Source organism: Lactuca virosa, chromosome 8 (assembly GCF_052849685.1).
Source record: "Lactuca virosa cultivar CGN04683 chromosome 8, Lactuca_virosa_CGN04683_v6, whole genome shotgun sequence".
Lineage (NCBI taxonomy): Eukaryota > Viridiplantae > Streptophyta > Magnoliopsida > Asterales > Asteraceae > Lactuca > Lactuca virosa.
Genome location: NC_136433.1, coordinates 388,701,948 through 388,723,449, shown reverse-complemented (window position 1 = coordinate 388,723,449; position 21,502 = coordinate 388,701,948). Strand labels below are relative to the sequence as shown.

The 21,502-nt window shown below is 36.0% G+C and overlaps 1 long non-coding RNA gene across 7 annotated transcripts; it reads right to left on the bottom strand.

The window, feature by feature from the left end:
• Positions 1-647: 647 nt before the first annotated feature.
• LOC145129069 (uncharacterized) lies at positions 648-20,833 on the bottom strand. Of its 7 annotated transcripts, none has more exons than XR_013717282.1 (7): positions 20,469-20,833; positions 20,189-20,257; positions 19,862-20,107; positions 19,634-19,761; positions 18,621-18,735; positions 3,373-3,807; positions 648-784 (listed from the first exon to the last, which is right to left on the bottom strand). It is a non-coding gene; the product is annotated as an uncharacterized LOC145129069 (long non-coding RNA). The 7 variants fall into 7 exon arrangements; XR_013717284.1 differs by having other exon boundaries at positions 19,666-19,761; XR_013717281.1 differs by lacking the exons at positions 648-784; positions 3,373-3,807; positions 18,621-18,735 and adding exons at positions 18,810-19,067; positions 19,258-19,321 and having other exon boundaries at positions 19,666-19,761; positions 20,469-20,825.
• Between the last annotated feature and the right edge of the window lie 669 nt (positions 20,834-21,502).

The window sequence follows — 21,502 nt, the reverse complement described above, 5'->3', positions numbered from 1 at the left end:
ATATATATATATATATATATATATATATATATATATATATATATATATAACGTCAAATGGTTGAGAACGCGAGAACGATTGTAGACCAATCATTTTGTAAGGGACAATATAGGAATTTTACAATTACATTAATGATATAATCAACTTAATTAATAGTGGTTTCCTATAATGTTGCCATCATTTAATTCAATTTTTTTCCAAAAACATTTCGGTTTTTATTAATATAAAACAATTAAATTAGATGAGTTCCTTACCATTGAAACTTAAATAATGTTATAACTAAATAACTTTGATTTTTTTTCATATATCAACTAAATCTATCTTTATTCAAAAAAATGTTGCATTCGTTAATGAATATCTAATTTAAGTTTTTTATTTAATATAAATTAATGATATGAATAAGATAAATATTATAATGAAATTTTATTCGTTGATAATGAATTTAGTGGTTGTTGTATTCATAAATGAATGACAAAGATGGATTCAAACTTTTGCACAATTAAATTCATAAATGATTATACTACATCTGAATTCATACATTTATATTGATAATGATATATTTATAAATGATTAAACTCAAACAAAGAACTTGTATTCATAGATACTATAATTGATTATTATACATTTGGATTGAAACGTATTCATACAATTATAATCGCAAATGAATAACACATATGTTTTGCTCCTTCAAACGGAGATCACAAATGAATAAAACATATGTTTTGCTCCTTCAAACGGATATGATGTCGACCTTGTCTTTTTTTCTTAAAATACAAACCTGAAGCTATAACAATAAAGAATAGAGTTAAATATATTATTTTTTTAATCAAATTAAGATATAAACATCAAAAAAGTGAAAGATAAAAACAAAAACTACAACTATATAATGAGATACATGTAAATAACTTGATAAGTTGTTTTCAGAAAATTATATGCATATTCACTAATGATCAAAAAAGTGAAAGATAAAAACAAAAACTACAACTATATAATGAGATACATGTAAATAACTTGATAAGTTGTTTTCAGAAAATTATATGCATATTCACTAATGATTGGGCATTATTTCAAATTCGATATGAAATTATCATTTAATCATTTAAATTAATAAAGCACATTCTCAGTCTTTCGATCAAACCTATATTTTTGTCGCTACGACTGTTTCTTTTCAACATATTATCAACTTTAACAAATTATAACCTAACAATGATTAATAGCTACTTTTTGATACATATGAAACTTCAACCAAAAGAACTACGAACCCAAATTACCAATTTGCATATATTAGTTTATTCATAAATAGACCATTACGTTACCTTTGCTTTTAAATCTATATTTATAAAATAAATAGAATACGTACTTTTTAGACAAAATTGCAAAAATGGTCCCTGTGCTTGTCAAAAATCTGTGATTTTGGTCCAAAAAAGTTTTGTGGTGCATCAGTGGTCCAATTTCGGATACCTTGTGTGCTTTTGGTCCCTATGGTTCACATTATCTTGTGATTTTGGTCCATACCCTACCTGAAATGACGAATATGCCCTTAAATTATTCTTTTTTAATTTTTTTAACTATTTTATTATTATTCTAATTAAAAATAAATAAAAAACAAAAACCCTACCCACCCACCCCTCTTATCCCTTCCCCTCTACCTTTATCTACTGTAAAAAATAAACCACAGTGCATTCCAAGACCAAAGAATCTTCCGACAACCAGAAATCGTGCCCCTCAAGATCCACCACTGTCGGACCCATTTTTAGGCACTATCACCTGTCATACCATCGTCATTTTCAAACCACCATCATCGAACTCTTATGGGTTCTTCCCTTCATCTTCTCCATCACTTGTACCAGTAGAAGAATGAGACAAAGAGGTTGAGAAACCTTAGGCTTTCCTTTCATCGATGGAGATATCTGCTTGTCGGAATCCAAATGTGTACCATTCTCAGTCCAGATCGAAGACCCTAATCATTGAAAGGTAGTGGTGGCGACTGAAAACCCTAATCGTTGGGTGTAGGGTTTAATTTCTGGGTTTGAGCACCCTTTGCATTGATTTGGGCACCGAGTATGATTTATTGGCACTTGGTTTAGATCTGGGCAATAAAGGGAGCTACTAATGGTGGTTTTCGACTTTGTTAATGGTTTCCGATGAGACAGGAGGAGAGAGAGGACAGTGGGGATGGGGTGGGTGCCGACAGATAATGGTGTCAAACGATGGTGTGGTGGTCGCTAGTTAACTTTTCCCGGATTAATGAATGAGAGATGGGGTAAGGGTGAGAGAAATGAAGGTGGTTAGCGGGCATATGGTGATAGTTGGCAGTGGATGGTAGTGGGGAACGGTCGTGGTAGCCGGTGGTGATGGTGGCGGACGGTGGTAGCAGTCGGTGGTGGTAATCGATGGGTGGTCATTGTCGTCCATTGGAAGCCAGGTTTCAGTGAGTGGTCATAAGATATAGGAGAATGAGAACCAGAGAACAGTGGAGGGGATACGACCATGCTTGTTCATCAGCTCCGATTTGGGTGGCAGATATGAATGATGGATTTTGTTGAACCAAGAACATAACACACACAATTTTGTTGAACCAAGAACATAACACACACAGACATACATATATTTTTTTTCTTGATTCAAATCTAATTTTAGCTCCGATTCTGGTGACCCAATCGAGTGAATCAATTTTTGCTCTGATTTCAGCTTCAATTTGATTCAGTGAAAATCATCTACTTCTTTGATTTCATTAACCCTTAAACCTTGAAATAAACTACATAGATGAAATTGACTTTACAGAAATCAATTTGATTCGGTGCCTCCAGATCTTCACTTTGTCGATTTTTCTTTTTGCTTGGTTTTGATTTAGCCCCTTTTTTTGTCTGATCAGTGGTCATTTTGGACGATGATGGTATGGTGGTTGATTGTAATCCTGGTGGTATATGGCAGTGGTGGTGGTGGTTGTGAGTGTAGGATGAATGATGATATTTTAAAGTAAATTATATATATATTTTTTTTAATAATATAATGAATAATAAATTAATTAAAAGAAAAGGAAAAAGAAAATCAGGAGGGTATAATAGTTTTTTCAAGCAAATAGGGACCAAAATCACTAAAAAGATCCAAAATTGGACCATTGATGCACCGCTAAAACTTTTTGGACCAAAAACACATAATTTTGACAAGCACAGGGACCATTTTTGAAATTTTGTCTACTTTTTACCTTATTTGGCACAATGAATAAACTTATATTCAAAAAAGTGGTGTGATATAGTTTTAACCTAATTCACGTAGGTAATTTCTCATATGAAAAGGGTGAGTCGTAACAATTTTTAAGATTGAAAATTATAAGAAAAAGCTTCACAAAAATTATGAAAGGTCATTTACCTTTTTAAGTAGCCATGCCATATTAATTTCCCTTCATGATTATCATTGGTAAGCAACATATTTATTGTCTTCAAGTCTTGAATATCAGAATCTCCTTAATCTTAATCATCTTAGCACTATGAACATATCTGCGTTACCTCTACAACACTCGATCCCAAAGCAGGTGTTGCGGAAAATCAAAAACAGCCCCCATATAAACCATGAGATATCACCGGATACACCAACTAGAAAACCATATCCAAAACCCAATGATTTGTTGCTCCGCCGGAAAAACAAATACAATATTAGAAACGCCACTAATCGGCAGCTTGCTCTGGTCCAATTAAGACTGCGAGCATGAAACGAGAACTGTTACGATGGAAAAAGGTGTGGGTGATGCGCCGATGGGAGAGAGAACAAAAGGTTAGGCGTAGACGTTATGCCGATGTTCATAATCTATGATCAAATATTGTGGATTTGTTACCAACGAAAATAAATTTAAGCAAATTTTAATGAAATTAACAAATTTAAAATTACGTTCATATCCTTTATGTGATTTTATTATTTACATATTGATATCTTTAATTTTGAAATTGACATAAATGGTCCCTTGTCTATCAGCCCTAGATCTAATTATTTGGTTGGTTGTGATATATTCTCGCGTTCTCAACCTTTCTAATGTTCTCGATTTAACCTACCTACCTATATATATATATATATATATATATATATATATATATATATATATATATATATATATATATATATATATATATATATATATATATATTTATGTTGGGTCAAAATATTGGTTTATACTTTACTTTTCTAGGAAAATGTATTTTTATGTCTAGGACCGTAAACAACTTGGTGTTTACGGCTGTATATGTGTTTACGGTTGTGTTTACGGCCGTGAACAGGTTTACATCCGTGAACCTGTTCACGACCCATGTCTCATATATATAAGGTGAGGAGTGAATGTTAGAGGAGGATATGGTAGAGAGAGAAAGTTAGAGCGAAGAGAGGAGCTTAAGTGTGACATCCCTATTTTCACGGCCAAAAAAGACCGATTTTTTTGTTTATGTTTTATAAAAATCAGAGTACCTCTTTTAATTAAAATGTTGCGGAATTTGTTCCCAGAAAAACATGATAAATACGTTATCAAAGCATTTCCGAAGAAATGTATTTTTATCCATTTTAAAACATTTGGGATGTCATCGTCATACAGAAACATAAGCATAAACAGAACTTAACTTCATTTACACTAGTGATCTACATCTCTTTTAAATCCCTAAGTGTAAAGGAGCTTCAAATCGACAGTTGTGATACAAATAAGCTTGAGTGGGTCAGGTTGGGAAACCTGGTGAGTACATAGGGTTTTCAACCCACAATAATATAATTATTATGTTAAACATCAAACAATCAACCCAATTACCCATCCCCATTATCTTCTTTATTCTTAAGGATCTACCCTAAGATTCAGCTATTCCTCGTTCATTCATTCCTAAGGAGTATCCTAAGGAATCGACACTAAGTCTGCATAGTCGTCGGGGTTTATCTCGTTTATTGACAATATTGTTTTCGAGAGTCCACTCGTAATACCTGTCAATGGGTTTTTAGAGTACATCGGGTGAACACATCGTTCACAACACCTACAGGTTGCGAGCCTGCTACTGTTCCACTAGACTGTCTAGAATAGTTTGTGGTTGTCATCAATACTCTGCTAGATGACGGGGCCATCGCTTGGGTCATCGTTTGGCTCATCGTTTTGGCTCATCATTTTGGCTCATCGCTTTGGCTCATCGTTTTGGCTCATCGCTCTGGCTCATCGCTTAGGTCATCCCTTCGCACCATATTTTATCACTCATATATCATCGCTCATCATTCATCTCATCTTTCATCGCTCATCATTTATCTCATCTTTTATCGCTCATCATTTATCTCACCTTTAATCTACCCATGTTTTACCCAACACATTTTGTAGATATAAAATACATATAAAGTTTAGATCATTTAAAAACATGTATAAAACGTTTCATCCAGCATAGACAGCAGGTATTCAGACAGTATACACACATAGCACGTAATTTATATAAAATACTTCATATCTATGTGTAAGATGAAAGTAACTATGCACTCACCTGATAAGGTGGTGACTCGGTACTCGGACAACACTTCGTTTACTTTAAACAACTCCTTTAACAGAACCTAGTATCATTACCACTAGAGTTTAGTCTAATATTCGCCGAGACTAATTAATAGTGTAACTATTATTACTATTATATACGCGTTAAACAATACTCTTCACCCACTATGTACAGATAGGGGCCAGACATTGAAGACCGGAGGGCAGGATCATTTTGGCATATAGCACTTCTGAATCCAGCAACCCAAGCGACCCTCCAAACCAGATTCCCCGTACCGCGAGTGGTTAAAAAGATATTATAACGACTCTTATATAACTCATAATAATAGCCCAAATACTTATTATAAGGTCTTAATAACATTATTATATTGAAACATAAGCTATACTAAAGATAAGGTAGACGTAGCTCACTTACAGCGGGTTTTTCTCAAAACCGGGATCCGCTGGAGCAGTGTTCCCGAGCCGAAAGGCTCTTCTTCTCTGAGCCGTCGGGCACTCCGGGGCCTCCGCCTCGTGCTAGGGAGGGTCCCAAGGCTTTTCGGGGGGTTTCGGGGCTAGAGAGAGGTTCTAGAGAGAGGGGGAAGTGAGGGGAGGTGTGAGGAATGAAGAGGGCTTCACCTCTTATTTATAGGGGTTAGGAGGGTCACTTACGTCGTGAGTTTCTTGATGCTCACGTCGTCAGCCAGCTGGATGCAGCCAGGCACAGCCTGGTGCTGACACGTGGCATCGCACACAGGGTGGAAATCAGCTGATTTTCAAAAATTCATAACTTTCGCATACGAGCTCCGTTTTTGACGTTCTTTTTTCCACGCGTAGGTAAAAACAAGATCTACAACTTTCATTTAGACTCCATCGGCTAATTCTCGACCAATCTTAAATTTAACAGTAGGAGGAGAATAAGCTGTTAAATGACCGCGAAGAATTCGTAAATCCTTCATACGGACACTGTTTTCGTTTGTCTTTTTATCGTTGAGTTCCTATTAATGAGATATTCAACTCTCATATAGGTCGCGTAGGCCAAAAACCGCTCGAACTAAAATTCAATTTTCGGGTCGTGCACTGCTATGCCAAATCTTAGAAAATTCATAACTTCCTCATACGAAGTCAGATTTGGGCGTTCTTTTTATGGACGCTCTCGGTTTAACATATACTACAACTTTGGTTTAGATTACTAAGGCCAAAAAGCCCTCTATCTTAAATTCACTATTTACGTCTCCTGGTGTCGTGCCGGTTTTGCCGCGAAACTTCGACGGACCATAACTTCTTCGTTATAACTCGGATTTCGGCGTTCTTTATATGTATGGAACCCTTGTAACATATAATAAAACTTGGTTAAGATTAATCATTCTAAATAATCTTCCATCAAAAACTCATTTTTGATGCTTATTGTCACTAAATTGACCAGCCCGGATCTGCGGGCGTTACAATTATCTCCCCCTTAGGATGATTACGTCCCGAAATCATAAACAAAATAGGGTTGTATAATGACTCCATACGTTATCTCTTCATCCTATGTAATAATCGTAACTTCTATGTTTCTTCGAATGCGTATCTAACTCCTGGTCTTCTTGACTGCAAGCGGTGCTTGATCTTGCACTCATTCTCTATGCCTCGTTAGACTTTCAATCATGACCTTCATGTCACAACCTCGCTCTTTATCAGAGACTCCTTCTTCTTCTTAACAAACTTAAGATAAGTTTATTTGATTACTACAATAGACCGATGTGCCACGTTCTAATGACCTCTCATCGTATGTTGCAACGCTTAAACTCTGGTCTCTTAGAGTCAAATTCCAGAATGGAATATACTTTCCTTCATGTTCTGATCACATCTTAAAAGGTACATTTCTAGCTACAAGCAACTGTCGCGATACCTCTACTGATCGCTTTGATTATCTTTCATTTCAATCTTCCGGCTTAAGCCGGATGTTACATCGAACTTGGTTCTCTGTACCATGTAACATACTCATCTTAGTCGGACTCGATTTGATATGACCACTAGGGTCGGAATAACAATCATCTTCTTAGTCATTACCGAAACGATGGTAACGACATACTTGAATAAAACGAAATCAATTACTAGCTTCTTGGTAATCTTGTGACTTTCCCTGATCCAAGTGTGAGTCATGTGTTTCCGGTAGCATAGGCCTCTACTACCATTCACACCTACTCATACTCGTCCCAAGCATTGTCTCGCAGTTTTCCAAGTCACCATTCAAGAATTTCACACAATCATTCAACACATCAGATAACAAAACCGGGGTTTATAATATTTCTTGAAATGATTACATAGGCGTTCAAGTTCACCCCAGACTATGCCTTTAATAGGCTACATCATAACTTGATCTTCGGATATGAAATCCTCATCCACGATTCCTCGTGTTGTTGTCTGCTTCGTTGAGGATCATGTGGAATGCCATTGGCCTTGGTGGTGTATCTGGCTTTGCTGCCTCGTGTTTCTTTGTGCAGTTTCTAGACATGTGCCCCTTGACTCCGCATTCGTAGCATACCTTATCATTTTGCGTACAATCGTTGGAATAGTGACCGATCCTTCCACACTTGTAACATGTTACTTCTCCATCGCATCTCCCGAAGTGCTTCTTCTTACACTTTTCGCACCACTTGGCTCCATACTTTTGGTCATCCAGGTTAGACTTCGATAATTTTCCCCTCTTATCAGGTCTTGAGTATCCTTCAAACTTCCTCTTTTCACCAACTTCAGCTTTCTCCACACCTTTTATCTTTATTTGGGTCTCAACATTCCTGGCTGCTCTAACGGCTGTTTTCAAAGTAGTTGCCATTTTGACTGTTGGGCCAAAGTCTGTGGGCAGCCCGTTAGGAAACCTATCGATCTTGGAGAGTTAAGTAGGCACCAAGTAGGGGAATAACTTCATCCTCTCGGTGAATGCGGTGGCATACTCATCCACACTCATCTTTCCTTTCATCAGGTTCTGAAATTCGTTGTTTAGGTCTATTAGATCTATCTCTGAGCAGTACTGCATTTTCAACTGCGAGCAGTACTGCATTTTCAACTGCTCCACGAATGCTTCCCAAGACATTCACATGGCTTCTCCTCGTGGCATTGTATCTGCTAACAACTTCCACCAACTTAACACTCTAGTCTTTAGTTGTCTGACTGCAAAGACGTTCTTTTGCTTGTTGCTACAGTCACGGCTCTCAAACACCATCTCCATTTCGGAGATCCAGTCCATAATCTCAACCGGCTTTGGGCTTCCGGAAAGACTTGGTGGCTTGGCACCCAAGAAGTTCTTATACATTCGTCCATCCTTGTCGTTTCCCCTCTCCGGGCCATTCCTTCGTTCTCCTTGAGTCCCAACATGACTCACAGGGCGGCTATAGTTCCCTTCTTCCGATTGCTCTGGAATTAGCTCAGGTTGCTCAATGGGCATGGTAGGTTTGTCCCTATTTTCATGAAACATCTGCCTCATTTCTTCCCTTTGTTCAGATAACATAGCCCGAATCATGGCTTGTACTCCAGCCATGGTGATTGGTTCAGGTACAGCTTCTACTACAACAAGTATTTGCTCAATCACCGGGGGCCGTTGATTCCTATTTCCATTTGCGTTCCCGACTCCACTTCGGGTTCTTGCCATTTCGATCTATACACCAATTCAAACGTTCGGTGCGTAATGACGAGAATTAAGATAGGAAAGATTTTATTTACGATCGACGTGTAAATCTCCTTATCACTCCGAAAAGTTACATGCCAGTTCTAATATCGTAATTAAACGTTTAGAAACCTGAACACGTAAAGATTCCAGATCCGGTCGGCAACAGACCATAGATCCGATCATATAACGCATATCATAAATCATTTAGCACATAAAAGCATGTTAGGCATTTTCCCTAAATAAGCTAGTGCTTGTGTCTATTCAGGTGTATTACCTAAATTCATTAGACACACTCCTCACAATCATTGCTTAGCATTCTAAGTTTAAGTCTACAAATAAATCCATATTCCTAGTTCGAGTAAACTAATACTCTGATACCAACTGTGACATCCACATTTTCACGGCCAGAAAAGACCGATGTTTTTGTTTATGCTTTATAAAAATCAGAGTACCTCTTTTAATAAAAATGTTGCGGAATTTGTTCCCAGAAAAACATGATAAATACGTTATCAAAGCATTTCTGAAGAAATGTATTTGAATCCATTTAAAAACATTTAGGATGTCATCGTCAATACAGAAACATAAGCATAAACAGAACTTACATTCATTTACACTAGTGATCTACATATCTTTTAAATCCCTCAGTGTAAAGTAGCTTCATATCGACACCTATGATACAAATAAGCTTGAGTGGGTCAGGTTGGGAAACCTGGTGAGTACATAGGGTTTTCAACCCACAATAATCTAATTATTATGTTAAACATCAAACAATCAACCCAATTACCCATTCCCATTATCTTCTTTATTCTTAAGGATCTACCCTAATATTCAGCTATTCCTCGTTCATTCATTCCTAAGGAGTATCCTAAGGAATCGTCACTAAGTCTGCATAGTCGTCGGGGTTTATCTCGTTTATTGACAGTATCGTTTTCGAGAGTCCACTCGTAATACCTGTCAATGTGTTTTTAGAGTACACCGGGTGAACACATCGTTCACAACACCTACAGGTTGCGAGCCTGCTACTGTTCCACTAGACTGTCTAGAATAGTATGTGGTTGTCATCCATACTCTTCTAGATGACGGGGCCATCGCTTGGGTCATCGTTTGGCTCATCGTTTTGGCTCATCGTTTTGGCTCATCGCTTTGGCTCATCGTTTTGGCTCGTCGCTTTGGCTCATCGCTTAGGTCATCGCTTTGCACCATATTTTATCACTCATATATCATCGCTCATCATTCATCCCATCTTTCATCGCTCATCATTTATCTCATCTTTCATCGCTCATCATTTATCTCACCTCTAATCTACCCATGTTTTACCCAACACATTTTGTAGATATAAACTACATATACAGTTTAGATCATTTAAAAACATGTATAAAACATTTCATACAACATAGACAGCAAGTATTCAGACAGTATACACACATAGCACATAATTTATATAAAATACTTTATATCTATGTGTAAGATGAAAGTAACTATGCACTCACCTGATAAGGTGGTGACTCGGTACTCGGACAACACTTCGTTTACTTTAAACAACTCCTTTAACAGAACCTAGTATCATTACCACTAGAGTTTAGTCTAATATTCTTTGAGACTAATTAATAGTCTAACTATTATTACTATTATATATGCGTTAAACAATACTCTTCACCCACTATGTACAGACAGGGGCCAGACATAGAACACCGGAGGGCAGGATCATTTTGGCATATATATCACTTCTGAATCCAGCAACCCAAGCGGCCCTCCAAACCAGATTCCCCGTACCGCGAGTGGTTAAAAAGATATTATAACGACTCTTATATAACTTATAATAATAGCCCAAATACTTATTATAAGGTCATAATAACATTACAATATTGAAACATAAGCTATACTAAAGATAAGGTAGACGTAGCTCACTTACAACAGGTTTTTCTCAAAACCGGGCTCCGCTGGAGCAGCGTTCCTGAGCCGAAAGGCTCTTATTCTCGGAGCCGTCGGGCACTCCGGGGCCTCCGCCTTGTGCTAGGGAGGTTCCCTAGGCTTTTCGGGGGGTTTCGGGGGCTAGAGAGAGGTTCTAGAGAGAGGGGGAAGTGAGGGGAGGTGTGAGGAATGAAGAGGGCTTCACCTCTTATTTATAGGGGGCTGGAGGGTCACTCACGTCGTGAGCCAGCTGGATAAAGCCAGGCACAGCCTGGTGCTGACACGTGGTATCGCACATAGGGTGGAAATCAGCCGATTTTAAAAAATTCATAACTTTCGCATACGAGCTCCTTTTTCAACGTTCTTTTTTTTCACGCGTAGGTAAAAACAAGATCTACAACTTTCATTTAGACTCCATCGGCAAATTCTCGACCAATCTTAAATTTAATAGTAGGAGGAAATAGACTATTAAATGGCCGCGAAGAATTCGTAAATCCTTCATACGGACTCCATTTTTGTCTGTATTTTTATCGTTGAGTTCCTATTAATGATATCTTCAACTCTCATTTAGGTCGCGTATGCCAAAAACCGCTCGAACTAAAATTCGAGTTTCGGGCCGTGCACTGCTATGCCAAATCTTAGAAAATTCATAACATCCTCATACGATGTCAGATTTGGGCGTTCTTTTTATGGACGCTCTCAGTTTAACGTATAATACAACTTTGGTTTAGATTACTAAGGCCAAAAATTTCTCTATCTTAAATTCACTATTTACGTCTCCTGGTGCCGTGCCGGTTTTGCCGCGAAACTTCGACGGACCATAACTTCTTCGTTATAACTCGGATTTCGGCGTTCTTTATATGTACGGAACCCTTGTAACATATAATAAAACTTGGTTAAGATTAATCATTCGAAATAATCTTCCATCAAAAACTCATTTTTTATGCTTATTGTCACTAAATTGACTAGCCCGGATCCGCGGGTGTTATATTAAGTGTGTGTAACTTGTATGTGAATCTTGTATTTGGATCTTCATTCTAATCTAATCATACAAGATTCATCATCTTCTTCTTCTCCTTCTTCTTCATTAGATCTGGCATCATCCGTTTGATTGGGATTCCGCACCATCAAACGGATCTGATTGATACACAAGCAGATTTGGGAGTTACAAGTGGTATCAGAGCTTGGATTGTATCAATCAATTTGGTCAGATCTGGAGCGTATTTGATCTTATTTTTGAAGAATTTTTGCGTTTTTGGATAGATCTTTGAAAAATAGGGGGGTTTGTTCTTCGTGTTTTTGATAAAAACGAGTTTTAGATCGAGTTTTGGAGCAAAAATGGTGAAAAACGTCGTTTTTCTTCGCATCTGTTGAAGTGTTTACGGCCTTTGAAGGGTGTACGGCCCAAGAAGGGTTCACGACCCGAAGTTCGTTTACGGCCCTCGGAGTTTACGGCCAGCCTCGCACGTGTTCGGTCGGGGTTCACGGTTCTCGGTGTGCGCCCAACCTCGCACGTGTACGGTCGGGCGTGTTCGGTCACGTTTACGGCTCGCGGTTCACGGCCAGCCACGCTTCGGAGTTCAGGGCTCAACCTCGTCCTCGCATCGCAATCTCAGCCTCGCACCTCGTCCTCGCATCCTCGCACGCGCATCTGAAAAAATAGTAAACAATTTTGGGGCTGCCATGATTCGAACCCGGGTGCCTCGCTTCATCAGCCAACGCGCCTTACCAGCTGATCTAGCTTGCTAGATGGAATAATCCTTCGAAATTTAATTCAAAAGGAGTCCTTTCTCGGTTGATAATTTAGCATTTTGACATATTTAGCCCAAAAATCAATTTCCTTTATTTTTAAATTTCATTTTCTTCCAAAAAATTTAGTTTTTAATTTTTGACTTTTATTTTTGACTTTTAACCTAAAATTTTGACTTTGACTTTCAAGTTTGACCTTTGACTTTAAACTTTGACTTTTTCATTTAACTTTCAAAATTTCAAATTTAGCTTTTAAGTTTGACTTTTTAAATTTGACTTTTAAGGTTGACTTTTGAGTTTTTAAGTCAAAGGGCATTTTTGGTAAACAATGAGTTCTTCAAAAATCAAAGTCAATGAACTTTCCTTGGAGAATTTACGTGAACGCTATGAATTACTACGAAGAGAGAACGAGGAACTAAAATACGAATGATACCAACTTAGGAAAGGTCAGAAACCATTGAAAGAACAATTATAGGCCAAAACTAAGGACTTCAGGAAACTACAGGAGGACTATAGCAATAAGTGTGTCAATTATAGATATCTTCAGAAAGAACTTGCTGCTGTCATTGAGGAACTTGAAAAATGGAAAATACGTTTTGAAAATGCCGATTTCAACTTTAAAAAATTCGATGTATCAAGTGACAAAGTGGCAACAATGAATGAAAAACTAATGAAATGGAAGGACCAAAAGCAAGTAGGAATAGGATATGAGAGTGTCCCTCCTCCATTTAATCACACTTATACTGTTACTCCTTTGACTCAGGAAGAAATAGATAGAGAACCATTTATGGTGTATGGCAAACCTGCCGTGGTTGTGCAAGAAAGTGTTAAGATGAAAGATTCTAATGTTTCTACTTCCTGTGCAGGTAAAGTAGCGGATGAAGAGAACAAGGAGAACACTTTTGAACAAACCAATGTCTCCTTGAACTCTGAATCTGTTGCTTCTAACTCATTACTTCTGATAAACCTGCTGTTGAGAAATACAGGCCACCAAAGCAAGCCAAACAGAGTGCCTGTTGTATGTGTGCATGTGGGAACAACCAGAAGCGAGGCAAAGATACGCCACCAGGGACAGGAAGAAACAACTCCTATGTGAAGAAAAAGACATGTTTTCACTGTGGAACACCTGGACACATTGCCAGAAACTGTCCAAATCGCGCATACGTTCCCTACTACGAACAAGGATGGCAGAAGGTGCCAAGAGGGAGATTCTCCAAAGGAAATCATTCGAGATCATGATCAGACAATGGCGACTGGAATGCCAAGAAGGCCAAGAATCCAACTCCCAAGAACAAGAAGGGAATGCCGGCTAAGAAATCCAATCCAAGAGATGCTCCAGTGAAACAAAGATCAGTTAGCTCAAAGTCATCTCAACGATCGACTTCCAGTTCAAAAGCAAGTACTGAGCCATCCATCCGATCAAACAAGAAATGGGTTAAACCCAACTACAGATGGGTACCGAAGGTTCACTCTCCTAAATCTTCTAATGATTCTAATATTTCTACATCTTCTGTTTGTGATAAGCAGGATGTGTCTTGGGAGAGAGTACCGTGCGTAGACGACAAAGGTCAACCTAGTTTCAAAATGGATTGGGTTCCAAAGACCAACTGATCCCGCTCTGTGTCGGAGCAGCTATGGAGGCATATCATTAGACTTCGGTTTGTTGGTAGTGGCTGTTCCAGGCACATGATAGGGAACATCTCTCAACTGTACAACATTCAGAACTTTGTTTGGGAGTATGTGCCTTTTGCGGGAAAGGAAGAAAGGAAAGGATCACACATGGGGTTAGTGCTTAATGACATGAAGAATTTTCGAATCTGTTTTGAGATTATGCGTGATGTTCTCAGACCTTTTGGATGCAAATTCAATCGGTGACTTACGGTTTGAGTTTTCTTCTCTATACTCTTGAGCTTATCTTAAACTGATTCATTTTGAAGACAAATTTTTATTTCCTTATATGTCTTTCTTTAGTAGGTTGTTTTGGGAAGTTATATGAAGTATAGTGCTAAAGGGCAATTTATGATGCGTGTAATGCACTAAAGCCGAATTGTCTAGATTCTGTATTCAATGTGCTGGTAGGCACAAAGGATTCAAAAGGACTAGACTCAGTTTGAAAATTGAAAGGTCTTGACTAATATGAACTTAGATAGTTTCATTTGGACTGACCATACGACGCTCGGGTAGATTGAGCAGTGAGATAAACATGGGAGCCTGCGAGATACAGTAAAAGTTAATTATCTAGAACTGTGGCTCAACATTTCCTTGATGTATGGAATCATGTCCTTAATTACGATATTGATAGGGAAACTGGGGTTTATGATAAAATAGGTCTGTAGGAAATTATTTTCTTGCTTTCTATCTGTCAGTCATATGTTGCTTCCTTTGCGTGATTGGAACATATCTGACCTAGAATGCAACATATGCAACTCTATCTCTATGCATTTCCATATCTATGAAATTCTTTCTATCTGTTAGCCATATGTTGTTCCCTCTGCGTGATCGGAAGATCCGACCTAGGACACATCATATGCACTCTACTATCTCTCTAAACCCCTATCTATGTTAGTCATATGTTGTTCCTTCTGTGTGATTGGAAGACATCCGACTTGGGATACAACATATGCACTTCTATATCTGACTTCTTTCTTAATGATTGAATACTCACCTAAAGTAAGGAGTTCTTTGGAAGTTCTTGATTACCGGGGTATATCGGGAAGTGGGAAACATGTTCTAGTACATCTAAAATTGAACCATTTAATAGGTTGTATGTAGATCTTGCTGCTTAGTTTAATTGGACAACAATATCCTTGGTCGTCGTCAGCTAAATGTCCATTTAGGAATATATATCACAATGACTTGTCACTTATAATCTGTCCAAATTGTCAACATCCTTTATGTTTAAGTGGACCACAATACCGGTGATTGACCAGATCTAGACATGCAGGCTTGTGCTGATAAACGATATTGGATTGCTTGACAACTTTGATCCCAAATATTTTTGTTAAATGTGTTCATAGTTTTCCTCTATGCACAAATTTAGGGGGAGAATTAAAAAAATTCAAAAATCAAACAAAAATCAGAAAAATTAAAAAAAATCCAAAAATAATGTTATTTATGTTTTAGTTCTTGTTCAGAAAAATCAAAAATTCAAAAATATTCTTGTTTCTGTTTTTATTTTTCCAGAAAATATGAAAAATCCAAAAATATTGTGTGTTAAGTTTTCTTTTAGTTTTGTTTTGTCTTAAAAAGTGAATTCATATGTAGATGAGACTCATGGAGTCTGTGTCGAAAATTTCTGAGCCAAGGCTTCGTCCGTGATCATCGAATAATTCTCATTCGAAGGAGCAAGAAATGAAGACTATTCTTTCAACATTCAATCCTTCAACCCAGAAGCAAGGTGAAGTTGCAATTGAAGATTATGTGACGGATTGCATTGAAGCCTCCTCAATCAGTCTGCTGCTATCTATGAACCTGCTTAAGTGATCCAGAAGATTCGTTCTCGCTGATATTCTATCTGAAGATTCTCAAGCTGAAAGCGCTATCTTTCAAGAATCTCTACAAAACCCCTCCTCACTCAATGTGTATTCAATGTCAAATTCTGAAGAAAAGCCCAGCTGCTCAAAATGAAGTCATTTATTGAAGATTCATCAAGTTCATCTTGAAGTTGTGAAGAATTTGAAGATTAATGCTGAAGCCAAGCTCCCAATGAAGATTGACAAGAAAGGCCAACCACTTTTTAGGGGGAGTTTGTTGGGTCAATTAGAAAAAAAGCTATAAATCAAAGGGCAGATTGTTGGGTCTAAATTATTGTTTATACTTTGCATTTCTAGGAAATTGTAATTTTCTGTCTAGGACTGAAAACTGTTCACGGCCCAGGTGGTGTTTACGGTCGTGAACTGGTCCACGGCCGTAAACCTGTTCACGGCCCATGTCTACTATATATTGTATTAGTGATAAGGAGTGCATGTGAGAGAGCATATTGTAGAGAGAGAAAGTTAGGGAGAAGAGAGGAACTTAAGTGTGTGTGTTTGTATGTAAATCTTGTATTTGGATCTTCATTCTAATCAAATCATACAAGATTCATCATCTTCTTCTTCTCTTTCTTCTTCATTAGATCTGGCATCATCCGTTTGATTGAGATTCTACACCATCAAACGGATCTGATTGATACACAAGCAGATTTGGGACTTACAATATATATATATATATATATATATATATATATATATATATATATATATATATATATATATATATATATATATATTCAATAGAGAGAACCAATATTAACAAGAAACCAAGAAACCAATCGTTAGCGTCAAAAATTCAAACGATCAACGGCCAATGGAATGGATGTTCACGGTTTTCCGTCCTCTTTACATAGAGATACATATTGATATATAAAAATATTTTTTTTCTTCAAAAAAACTCACTTCGTTTTGTTGTTTTTTTCAATATTTAAGTTTATTTTTATAAAAGAAAACCAATTATACCAAAAATATCAATTTTTGTCCTCTATTAATAAACATCATCAACGATTAAAAAAAACTCGATTAGTTCAGATTAACATTGTAAATCTAAACTTTAAATATTTTAATTTTAACATTCACAATATAATCTGACTTGCTATTATTTACTTTGTAAATCTGCTCAGATTCACAATCACAATGTGAATCTGAGCAGATTCGCACTGAAATTTCGTTTTTTTTACATTAATATGAATATTTGTTTAAATATTACAAAAAATATGAATTTTAATATATTTATTACAATTTTTTGATAAAAAAAATGGGTTTTGTTTGAAATGAAGTCATTTTTTTTTAAAAAAAAAAACATTTTTCATATATCAATATGAATCTCTATGTAAAGAGGACGAAAAATCATGAACAATTGTATATTTGGGTTTTTTTATAAAAAACATTGCCTAAAAAAACTTAAACGAAAAAAAAAAGTGAGTTTTAATATAATCCAGTGTATGTGCGTCCATTGTAAAAAGTATAAAACCAATTCCTTTGCCTTTGATCGCGTAAAATTCCGACGTTTTAGAATAGTTCATTGGTTCGTTGATTAATAATGGTTGTTTATTGAACTTTTTCATATATATATATATATATATATATATATATATATATATATATATATATATATATATATGTGATTAATAAATATAATCACATGTGATTAAACAAAACACCTCCTACCCACCCACCACCAAGAACGCACCGCTCATTTTATTCACATTTGATTTAAAACACATATGATTTAAAACACCATAAAAAATTATTAGATCGAGAATGTAAAAACAAATCTTGGGTGGCGGGTGGTGTTGGGTGGGTAGTGGTAGCTGGTAGGCGATATGTGGTGGGTTCCAGTGTTGGGAGGTGGGTGGATGGTAGTGGTTGTGGTAGGTGGTGGGTTTAATCATATGTGATTATATGTATCTAATCACATATGATTAATATGGACAAGATTTTTTTTCGTTCTCGATGACATAATCGAATCGATATTTTCCATATAAATCATATGTAATTAGAGATAAAGAGAAACAAGAAAAGATGAAGCATATATATGATGGATGAGTCACCAAGTATTGTCGCTACGGCAGCCAATGTAGCCGCAACTTGTATCCTGATTTTGAAATTAGATGAACCGCGTAGTAGAAATAAAAGAATACTAAAAAGTGAAGAAGCGCAATTTGTATCTTCAAGTTTTAATGTCTCATTAGTTGCTCAATGCATGACAAACATTTAACCGTACCTTTTTTCAAAAAAAAGTAAAAATAAAAAGGGTAAAACGGTAAAAGTAACCACTTTTTTGGGTTTTAAAGGGTACCTTCATGTTTTCGGATGTCACACAACAAAAAATGTATGTACCATTCTTTCCAACAAAGATGAATCTTCCCACATTAGTTGTAGAAATGAAGTTGATGCCAGACATCTTTTAGTTTCTACATAATCATGAAAATATTGAATTGAACATCAAACAATTCTTGAAAGATATCCAAGGGCTCTTAAAACATTTTCTTTGATCTAAGTATAAAAAATAAAATCAAATAAATTTAAAATACAATTACATAAATAAACATTGAAAATGATATAAATCTTGACAAGTTACAATTTTACCATATCACCATCTCTTGTAAGGCATAAAGAACAATTTATTAACAAAAAAACCATTTTGTCGCAATCCTTTAAGTATATCACTTCAAAGATGAGTGAATTTATAAAAACAAAACAATGCATAGGGGTAGAATGGTCAAAATGAAAGTTTAGTACTCACCTACAAAAGAGATTGAGGGGGTAAATAAGTTAATACAGTAGCGAACATAATCACATAAATTAGCTAAAACTTAGGAGGCTGCAATACGAACCTAAATACAAGAACTTGTGAAATCATATAGCTAACAAGATAAAAATGCATCAAATATAATTAAATAAAATGATTTAAATATAAAATGAGAGAATGATACCTAGCCTAATGGATGGTTACTATTGACTTTAGCAGTATTGATAAACTTGCAAAGGGTCTCCACACTATTACATTCAGACATTTGTAAGGTTGTTATAAACTAGATAAAGAAATGGATATCTAATATGGTAATAAAGAAACTTTTCTGTAAAAACACAATTGAAACTCAAAAACTATAAATTCAAAGGTAACTCATAAAAGCTTTTGGAAAACATGCAATAACACCAATGAAACAACAAGCAACAGATCTTACTAATAGGACATCATCATCAAGAGCATCATTGATCTATAAATTTTTCATATGATATAAATTGATAAAGAAATGGATATTTAGTAGGGTAATAAAAAAATGGCAATGTTAACTTCTAAAATAGAACCTTTTTAGCAAGTGAATCTTTTACAATCTTACAGAATAAGTGATGATCTGATCCAGTTTGTCCTCTAGAAGGGAAAATAATACACATGAAGTTAGTCCTGCAAAACAAGTAATTGATGCAATCCTCACCTTCCAGAAAAAAGGAAAATATTATTAGCAAGAGCATATCTATAAACATATAATCAATTTATAAGAAAAAAAGTGGAAAATGAGAAGTGCTATAGCTAACCATGGGTGAAGTATGAAAAAGAGTTGATGATAAGTGCTTTTCAATAGCTTTACACCACTGGTCACTATCAGTTGGATGATCATCACTAGCCACTGGTTGGTTCTCCAAGCCATATTATGGAACAAATGATATTGCTGTTTTCACTTTGATGTAATCATATGTAAAAGGGCTGTTAGGTAATTTATCATCAAAAAGATCATATGTTCCCTTAAATCCACAGATAGCAAATAGAGATTCATCCAGCAGCTGCCACAGATGATATAAAAGTAGTTTTTCAAATATGTAATGTGAAAAAAACCAACAGTGAAAATAAGAAATGGATCTCACCTTGATTACATTGGTTATAACTTCTGCCCTAATCGTCAATACAGTGTGTCCAAAATTTCTGGTTGGCGCCTGATGATCTATCACGTATCCATTAGAATCAGCTTGATATAAACGAGGCACAAATGTCTGGTTACAAAAGTTCCTATTATTCTATTACAATGATGAACGGTTTAAGGATTTGTTGATTCAGAGAGAAAACTACATGAATACGATTTTGAATTCGAGATACAGATTCACTTTTCCTTTAAACATGAATTTCCCAAAGATTGAAGATGTGTACCGTAAAGTCGACTCAAATTGTGCCTTGTGTGAAGATTGCACAGCAGCAGAAAATCAGGGGAAGAGCTTATGTGTTTAAAATAAGGTTATTTTTTATGGTTTCCGGTCACCAGCAGGTCCGATTTCCCGTTACCGGTGAAAGATATTTTCGATTTATCCAAAACGCTTCTGGAAGCATGGATGTTTGTAGGTATCCTGAGAGAGAGATGGAAGAGGCAGTGGTGTGGTGGTTCCGGCGTCTGCCATATTTTCCGGTAGCTGTGGCGTGATAGAGAGAGAAACTGAGAAGAATGGGTGGGGTGTAGTAGTAGGGATGGGGTAGTGGGGAGGGATGGGTTTTATTTTTTTTAGAAAACAAACGAGCGCGTGTTTTTTTGGACTCATAGCTAAAAAATGTTCTCGTTTGAATATATATATATATATATATATATATATATATATATATATATATATATATATAAATGTAGAAATTGGCCTTAATAGCCGATTAATATAGGATTACTCGTTTGACGGTCTGCAACCGGTTACGATTATAGTGTTTGGTGGAAATTGGTCAATATCAGTCAAACTTGGGCTAGGAGGTCATTAGATCTCCTTGGCGAGAAAATTTTTAAAAATTTAAATTTTTAAATTTTCAAATATTACACCAAAATTTTAATGTTTTAAATATTCAAGTTTTCAAATATTATACGAAATATTTTAAAATTTTAAATTTTAAAATTTTCAAATACTAATTTTCATAACATATATTAACTTTTACTATATTTTTATTAGTAATTTAGGTCCCTAATTAATGTCAGCCAAACCGATTAATCGTTTGACCCCAGTCGACCGCCGTGCTATCGCCGAACGATTCACAACCTTGATGACTATATATATATATATATATATATATATATATATATATATATATATATATATATATATATATATATATATATATATATATAGTCCGACTCCGGTGATGACTAAAAAAATAGCGACAACTGCAAGGACAATTTTTCACCACCTAGTTCGTCAATGGCACATACGTTA